At 42.9% G+C, this 8846-nt stretch overlaps 1 non-coding gene across 1 annotated transcript; it reads right to left on the bottom strand.

Annotated features, from left to right (window-relative positions):
* Nucleotides 1–7620: 7620 nt before the first annotated feature.
* On the bottom strand, nt 7621–7724 carry LOC114110901 (U6 spliceosomal RNA). Its single transcript, XR_003587069.1, has one exon. It is a non-coding gene; the product is annotated as a U6 spliceosomal RNA (small nuclear RNA).
* Between the last annotated feature and the right edge of the window lie 1122 nt (nt 7725–8846).

Raw genomic sequence — 8846 nt, forward strand, 5'->3', positions numbered from 1 at the left:
CAATTTATGTCTCTCCTTGACAATAATAATCAGATCTGTTATTATTACACACTCGTTTTTGTATATGCCAGAATGCCCTGTCTACCTCCCAGGAGAGATTTGTTAAATAAGTTAGGAGCTAGTATATTCTTAGGACGGGGTTAAGACCAAGGAGGTAAAGAATCAGAACAGAGAATGCATTTGCTAGTTGTCACAGATGACCCACCTGTTGGGCATCAAAATATTCCCCAAGACCTCCCCCAAGAAATTTAAGAACAAGTAGGTCCTGCAGTTGGGATCCCTTGGTCCCAGGAAGTGCAAAACGTTTTCCCCCAGTAAAAATAAGGCCTGGGGAAAATACCCCTGGAAGAGACAATATCCTTTAAAGTCTGAGGCCCTGAGGGTAATCTAACCACTGTTCAGCTAATTTCTAAAACACAAACTCTTTAAGCTCTGCTGATCCCCTTGCAACACCCTGGCCTCCCTGCTCAGAAGTCTAGCAGAGAGAATCAGTTTGTGCAAGACTAAGGAGCCCAGAATGAGGCAGTCCTCCCTGTTCACCCCTGGTGCCAAAACCGTACTCCCTTCCCACACAACTGCCAGGGAAAGCTGAGTATTACTCTGTTTTGGAGCTCCAAAATGCATTTTTCTATATTCCCCTCCATCCAGACTGTCAATACCTTTTTGCCTTTGAATGGAGAGGCCCTGACACCCTGGAGGCTACCCAATATACATGGACAGTGCTTACACAGGGTTTTCAGCATAGCCCCCACTTTTTTGAGAATGCATTAGCAAGGGAATAGAGGAAACTGAGTCTTGAGAACTCTGCTACAATTATGTTGGTAATTATTGATGAATAGTGAGACCAAAGAAGACTCAAATCAAAATACTGTTAGGGTCTAAACTTTCAGGCAAAAAGGGGATATAAAGCCTCTTTAACCAAGGCACAGATCTCAGCAATAGATTCGATATTTTGAATCTGTTTTGACTCCAGGGGCATGAGCCCTAGCCATAGATCAAAAACCAGCAATTAGTGCATTACCATCTCCAATCAGAAAGAGGTAACTCCAAACTTTCTTGGGATGGCTGGGTTCTATCTGGATTTCAAATTATGGCCTCATAGCAAAACCCCATATGAGGCTCTAAAGGGAGGGGGAGGGTATCCCTTCAATGAAATAAGACCACCAGCAGGGCTTGGAGACTATAAAGATTAAGCTGAACAGAGCACCAGCTCTGGGGCTTCCAAATCTGGACAAGTCCTCTACTCTACATGGTCACAGAAGGTCAAGCATAGCACTAGCAGTCCTGACTCCAAGCCTGGGACTAGATCAGAGACAAGTGGCTTACTTTTCAGAACAACTTGACTCAGTGGCCCTGGGAATGCCAAGCTGCTGTGGGCAGTCATAGTCACAGCCATGTTGGTTAGTGAGGCTTCCAAGCTCACCCTGGGAAAACACTTATATGTGTTAACCCCTCATCAGGTACTATCTGTGCTGGAAGTCAGAGGACATCATTGGTTGACAGGAGGAAAGTTAATAAGATACCAGGCCCTTCTAATGGACATCCTTGACATTACCTTAAAGGTGTGCCAAACCCTGAACCTAGTAACTCGGCTTTCACTGATTGAGAGTGGAGACTTATTGCCTCAGCGTATAGAGAGCCAAGAACAAACTTACTCCCATGGGTCTGATCTAGATGAGACTCTTGACAGCCCTGAGGTTGAGTGGGAGTTTTGTAGAAATGGGAACCTGACAGGCAGTATATGCCAAGGCTAGTCTAGATGAAGTCATAAAAGCCATGGGCCTGCCACTCCAGATGTTAGCCCAAATGATTGAACCAATTGCATTAATGAGAGCTTTGCAATTAGGGAAGAATGCAAAATTAAATATTTTCACTGACTCTAAATGTGGATTCTACCTGCCATATGGTCATGCTACCATTTGTAAAGAAAGGGAAAGGTTAACTGCTAGAAATTCTCCCATAAAACATAAGATTTGATTCTGGCTCTTTTAGAAGCAGTGTAGTTCCCAATCTGAGTAGCAGTAATCCTCTGTAGAGGCCATCTGAGGGAAGACTCTAAAGTGAACAGCAAAGATGATCAACTCGCAAAACAGGCAGCTAGAATGTAGGAATCTGGACTTCCCAGGTGGCTCCGTTGGAAAGAATCCTCCTGCCAAAGCAGGAGACGTGGATTCGATACCTAGGTCAGGAAGATACCCTGGAGGAAGAAATGGCATCCCTCTCTAGTATTCTTGCCTGGGAAATTCCATGGACAGTGGTGCCTGGTGGGCTGTAGTTCATGGGGTCCCAAAGAATTGGACACGACTGAGAGATTGAGCACATATGAACAAATTATGGCTCTAGTGATTCAGTTCAGTTCAATCCCTCAGCAGTGTCTGACTCTTTGCGATGCTGTGGACTGCAGCATGCCAGGCTTCGCTGTCCACCAACTCCCAGAGCTTGCTCAAACTCGTGTCCATCGAGTCAGTGATGCCATCCAATCATCTCATCCTCTAGTGATTGCCACTCCCCTGAACTTCCTAGCCTTCCCCAGTATTCCCCAGAGGAACACAAATACTGAAAAACAGGGCTATGAGAAGGGAAGCACAGGCCAGTATAAAAAGGAATATAAGGTTTTAATCCCTGGAGCCCAACAACGGAAACTCACTGAGTTTACATGATTCCATCCACTATTGGAGGGAAGAGGCTCACAAGAACAGTAAAACAAGTCATGCTGGCCTATGATTTATGTGCCCGCAATAACCCACACACCCATCCAACCCCCCTTTCATTACTCAGGTTGATTCAGCCCCGAGGGACATATCCCACGGGAAGACTGACAGTTAGATTTCACCCAAATGCATTCATGATCAGGACATAAACATCCCTACCTGATCTGAAAAGGCTATGGAAGTCTGTAAGCCCCTTTTAAAGGAAATAATTCCTCAGTTTGGACTTCCGAAGTCCCTCTAGAGTGATAACAGGCTCTGTCTTATAGCCCAAATCACACAGGGGCTCCTCTCCCAGGGATAGACCACAAGTGACACACCCCTTGGCAACCTAGTCTTCAAGTAAGGTAGAGAAAAGGAACCATGCTTTATAGAAAACCTTAGCAAAGCTCGCCAAGAAACTCAGAAACCCTGGACAACTTGCTTCCTACTGCAGACCTCCAGGTCTGTGTAGCCCCCAGGAGTGGTCTGAGACATAGGACATTGAAATGACCTGTGGGAGGCCTTTTCTTACTACTGACATTCACTGATGAGGAACTGAACCAGGCTCTGACATTTATTATTAATCTAGGACAAGTTCAGAAGGCGATCCATGATTATGCCCACAAGACACTGCCAGCTTCCACTGAAAACTACAGGAATGGAGCAGTTCCTTCACAAAGAAACCAAATCTTTCTTAAAACCTGGAAAGAGGGGTCCCCCCAGGACCAAGAATTGCCAAAATGGAGGGACAGCTATTAAGTAATTTCCATCCCCACTGCTGTCAAACTGCAAGGGATATGTAGTTGGGTACATTTGTCCAGACTAAAGCTTTTACTTCCAGAAACACCACAGGTCACTGGAGAGGAACAGTGAAGCTGTAAGCCAGTGGAAGATCTGAGATACCTAATCAAAAAACAGACACCAGTGTTCCCTGGTGGTAGAGTGGTTAAGAATCTACCTTGCAATGGAAGGGACACTGGTTGAATCCCTGGTCCAGAAAGATCCCACACGTTAAGGGCCAGCTAAGCCCATGTGCCACAACTACTGGACCTAGAGCCTGCGCCTCGCAAAAAGAGAAGCCACCACAAATAGAAGCCTACACACTGAAGCTAGAGAATAGCCCCTGCTTGCCAAAACTAGGGAAACACCCCTACACAGCAACAAACACCCAGCACAGATGAAAATAATAAACATTTTTTTAAATGCTTAAAAAAAAAAAAAGGCACCGTCAACAGAAAAGTAAAATGATGTACTGGGTTGGCTTCTATCTGAATCCTTAACAGGACTTGGGACCTCTCGTTTTCTTGGCTGATGTGGTTCTTGCCAGTCATCTGACACTTGAATATCTTCTGGCGGAACAAGGTAGAGTTTGTGTGATAACTAATACTTTCTGCTGCACTTGGATCAATGGGATAGGACATGTGAAAAGTTAATATTAAGGAAATATAAGCCCAGGAAGAGTGGCTTCATAATTTTGGTAGGGGCAACCTACCAAATTATGTTGTCTGGTCAACAGCTAAGAAAGCCCAAAGTTAACCTGGTTCCTTCCCTTTCTAGGCCTCTTAAAGGCAATTGTTGTTTTCCTTTTCAGTCCTTGTTTGTTGAAACTGTTGGTTAAGTGTGTGCTTTTTAGGTTCCACAGTTTGAAATACGGCTCATGATGGCTCAAGGAATTCAGCCCATTCCAGTAGAGTGGCCCTGGTCCCTATAGGTGCTTGGAATAGTCAACAAGGGACTTCTACACCTCTTGGGCAGGCTAGGGTCTGCAGCCTCTGTCCAGGAGGAAGAAGTTTGAGAAGAAGAGAACTTTGGCCCCTTACCCTTTTAGTATAGGGTGTTGAGTATTTTGTGGGGAATGAGACAGGCTGGGACTGGGACCCTTTGCTGAAGTGCACAATGCTTGCACCTGAATACATCTCTCCTGGAGCAACAAAATACAAAGAAACTGTATGGGACTAAAAATAACTGCCTGCATAGGCAGTGGGGGCAATTTCTGGACCTAAGAGATACAAAGACAGCAAAAACCCCCAACCTCCACTTTTGAGGAGCCTGGAGCATAAGCAGATGGCTGGGAGCAAAAGCAGGGTACTGTGCATGGCCCTGCACATGGCACCTAACAGGTGGGCAAATTCCTAAGCCACCCCTCCGGTTGGACCCTAGTCACAGCCCTACCCTCACCCCATATAAGGAACAGACTTTCTTCTCCATCAGGGAGAGAGCAAGCAAGGGAAACTTCTTTGGTCTTACTCCCCTATGCTGTAGCAGGAGCCCTAGTAAAACTTTGTCTGAAAAAAGAAAGTGAGATTTGTTTTTTGGTACAAAAGTCTTTGCTTGCCATTTTATTTTCAATGTCACTAGCTTTACATATCGGAGAAGGCAATGGCACCCCACTCCAGTACTCTTGCCTGGAAAGTCCCATGGACGGAGGAGCCTGGTAGGCTACAGTCCATGGGGTCGCTAAGAGTCGGACACGGCTGAGCGACTTCACTTTCACGCATTGGAGAAGGAAATGGCAACCCACTCCAGTATTCTTGCCTGGAGAATCCCAGGGACGGGGGAGCCTGGTGGGCTGCCGTCTATGGGGTCTCACAGAGTCGGACACAACTGAAGCGACTTAGCAGCAGCAGCAGCAGCAGCTTTACATATATATATAATGGGATATTATTCAGCCATAAAGAATGAAATAATGCCATCTGCAACAACATGGATGGACCCTGAGATTGTCATGCTAAGTGAAGTAACTCAGACAAAGACAAATATATGATTGTCACTCACATGCGGAATCTAAAAAGATGATACAAACGAACTTATTTACAAAACAAAAACAGACTCACAGACTTGGAAAACAAATTTAGAGTTACCAAAGGGAAAGATGTTGGGGGGAGGGATAAATTTGGAGCTCGAGATTGACATATACACTCCAGTACTTTGGCCACCTCATGCGAAGAGTTGACTCATTGGAAAAGACCCTGATGCTGGGAGGGATTGGGGGCAGGAGGAGAAGGGGACAACAGAGGATGAGATGGCTGGATGGCATCGCTGACTCGATGGACGTGAGTCTGAGTGAACTCTGGGAGTTGGTGATGGACAGGGAGGCCTGGCGTGCTGGGGTCCCTGGGGTCGCACAGAGTCAGACATGACTGAGTGACTGAATTGAACTGATATACAAAATATATAACCAGGGAATTCCCTGGTGTTCCAGTGGTTAGGATTTTGTGCTCTCACTACCAAGTGCTGGAGTTTGGTCCCTGATCGGGGAGCTTAAATCCTACGAGCCGGGTGGCATGGTCATAAATAAATAAATAAATAAGGACTTCCCTGGTGGTCCAGTTGTTAAGAGTTTGCCTGCCAATCAGGGGGAAGGGGTTCAATCCCTGGTCCAGGAAGATACTACATGCCTCGGGGCAACTAAGCCCATGAGCCACAACTACTGAAGCCGGCACTCTAGAGCCTGCATGATGCAAATACTGAGCCCAAGTGCCGCAACTACTGAAGTCACTGTGCCCAAGAGCCCGCGCTCTGGAAGAAGAGAAGCTACCACAATGAGAAGCACGTGTAACACAACCAGAGAAGATCTGAGAACAACAACAAAGACCCAATGCAGCCGAAGATAAATTAAAAAAAATTTTTTAAGCTTAAAAATAAAAAGCACTTACTGTATAGCACAGGGAACTCACTCAATATGGTAATAACCTATATGGGGAAAGAATCTGAAAAAGAATGGATATATGTATAACTGAACCACTTTGCTGTATAACTGAAACTAACACATCATTGTAAAACAACCAAATCCAAATATAAAAATTAAAATTAAAAAAAAAGAACAATCTAGGTAGAGACCTGGCAAAAGTCTGTAAAAATTAAAGTACACAATTTAAATAATAGTTCAGGGAAAAGAGTAAGAAATATCTCGGGGTATTGAATGTTTTAACTGCTAGACAAATGACAACACACATTTGGACCTGAATAGGCATTAGAAAACAACGTAGGGACCTCCCTGGCAGTCCAGTGGTTAAAGCTCAGCATTCCCATTGCAGGGGCATGGGTTCAATTCCTGGTCCTGGAATTAAGATCCTGCATGCCACATGGCAGGACGAAAAAAGAAAAGCAATGGAATTAACAACACTGCTTTATGCAAGAGCAAATTCTAAGAGTTCTATCACAAGAAAAAAATATTTATTAAAAAATTTTCTACCTGCATGACATGATGGATTGTTACTAAACTTATTGTGATCATTTCATGATGTATGTAAATAAAATCATTATGCTGTACACCTTAAATTTATACAGTGCTATATGTCAGTTATATATCAATAAAACTGGAAGAAAAAAGATCTCAAAAATATAGCTAGATTTAGACAACAAATAGGCTGAAAGCATCATTCCTTTATTCATTCACTTATTCAACAAGAGAATGACTACTATCAGAAGACTGCATTTACTTGTCAATTCTGAGCAGTTATCTGAGAAAAACACTGAAAACTGCCTGTGAATTTTAGGGTCTTTCAGATGGTGTAGGCTATCTTTGGGGGAAAAGCCTGATTATTAAGGACAAATTTGCTTAAATGCCTTTCTCATTTTTTTGCTTTGTGTCTCAGGGGCCCACACTGGGTGTAGGAGAGACTTCTTCCCTTACAATTGCTGTGGGGAAAATTTTTGCAATTGCCTGTAGTTCAGTGGGGTTTTCTTGGTTATCTGCATCTTGTTCATCTGGGTTATGTATATCTTGTTCGTCTGGGTTATCTACTTTGCTCCTCAGATCAGTTTGAGCCAGTGCTGTTAGTTCTTCCCCAAATCATGTGAGAGGGGGAGAGCTTGATAGATTTTGTGGGTTTTTTTCATTTTTAAAAAATTTTATTTTTAATCGGAGGATAATTACAATATTGTGATGGTTTTGGCCATACATCAACATGAATCAGCCATAGTTAATAAAAATTTGGAATGTTTCGAGAATTTGCGTGTTGTCCTTTTGCAGGGGCCATGATAATCTCTGTATTATCCCAATTTTAGTATATGTGCTGCCAAAGCAAGCACTTATTTTTGTTTTTGACTAGAAAATAGCCGCATGCATATTTCAAATGCTATTATTTTTAGCCAATTAGTTTTCTTCTCCACGTACTTGGGGGCTGGCAAACTCTGTCAAGGGCCAGATGGTAAATATTTTAGACTTTTCAGGCCAAGTGGTCTACTGTAGCTATTCAGTGCTGCTGTGAAAGCACCTGAAGACAGTACATAAATGAAGGAATGTGGCTGTGTTACAAAAAAATTTACTTGTGAAAATAGGTGGCAGGCTGGCTTTGGCCTGGAGGCATCGTTTACCAACTCTTGCTTTTACTGGTTTACTTTTAGATTTTCTTTATACATCATGTAAAAAACGTACTTATAAAAGCTAACATTACTGAGCAATACCTAGTCTATTCCAGATAGACTACTAAGCACTTTATATGCATTATTTCATACAATTGTCTCAAGCTTTGACATGGATACTATCATCCTCCTTTTACAGAATGTTCAGCTGAGGCTTAGAGAGCTTCAGTGACATGCTCAAGGTTATACAGGTAGGCACTGGCAGAACTATTATTTGAACCAAGGCCAATATGAGTATCTTTTACCAAGTTAATAAGTTGCTAGTTCTTATTTCCATTAATTTCAGTTTAAATGGACTATAAGAAAAGACAACCATCCATTGATGGATGAATGGATAAAGAAAATGTGGTTCTTGCCACTTGCAACAACATGAATGGATGCAAAAGATATTCTGCTCTGTGAAGTAAATCAGACAGAGAAAGACAATACCCCATGATTTTACTTACATGTGGAATCTGAAGAACAATAAATGAATTAACAAAACAGAAAACAAACTCATGGATACAGAGAACAAATGGGGCTGCCAGATGAGGAGAGGAAGTGAGAGGTTGGGCAAAACAGATGAAAGAGATCAGGAGGTATACACTCACAATTATAAGTCATGGGGATGTAATGTATAGCATAATCTGTAATGAATGTAATGTATAGTCAATAATATTCTTTTACAGACATAATATTGCCATGCAATAATCGTGCATGGTGACAGATGGCTACTAGACTTACCAGGCTGACCATTTTGTAATGCATAAAAATATCATGTTGTACATGATGCAAATAGTGTATATGAGC

The sequence above is a fragment of the Ovis aries genome, chromosome 25, assembly GCF_016772045.2.
Source record: "Ovis aries strain OAR_USU_Benz2616 breed Rambouillet chromosome 25, ARS-UI_Ramb_v3.0, whole genome shotgun sequence".
Lineage (NCBI taxonomy): Eukaryota > Metazoa > Chordata > Mammalia > Artiodactyla > Bovidae > Ovis > Ovis aries.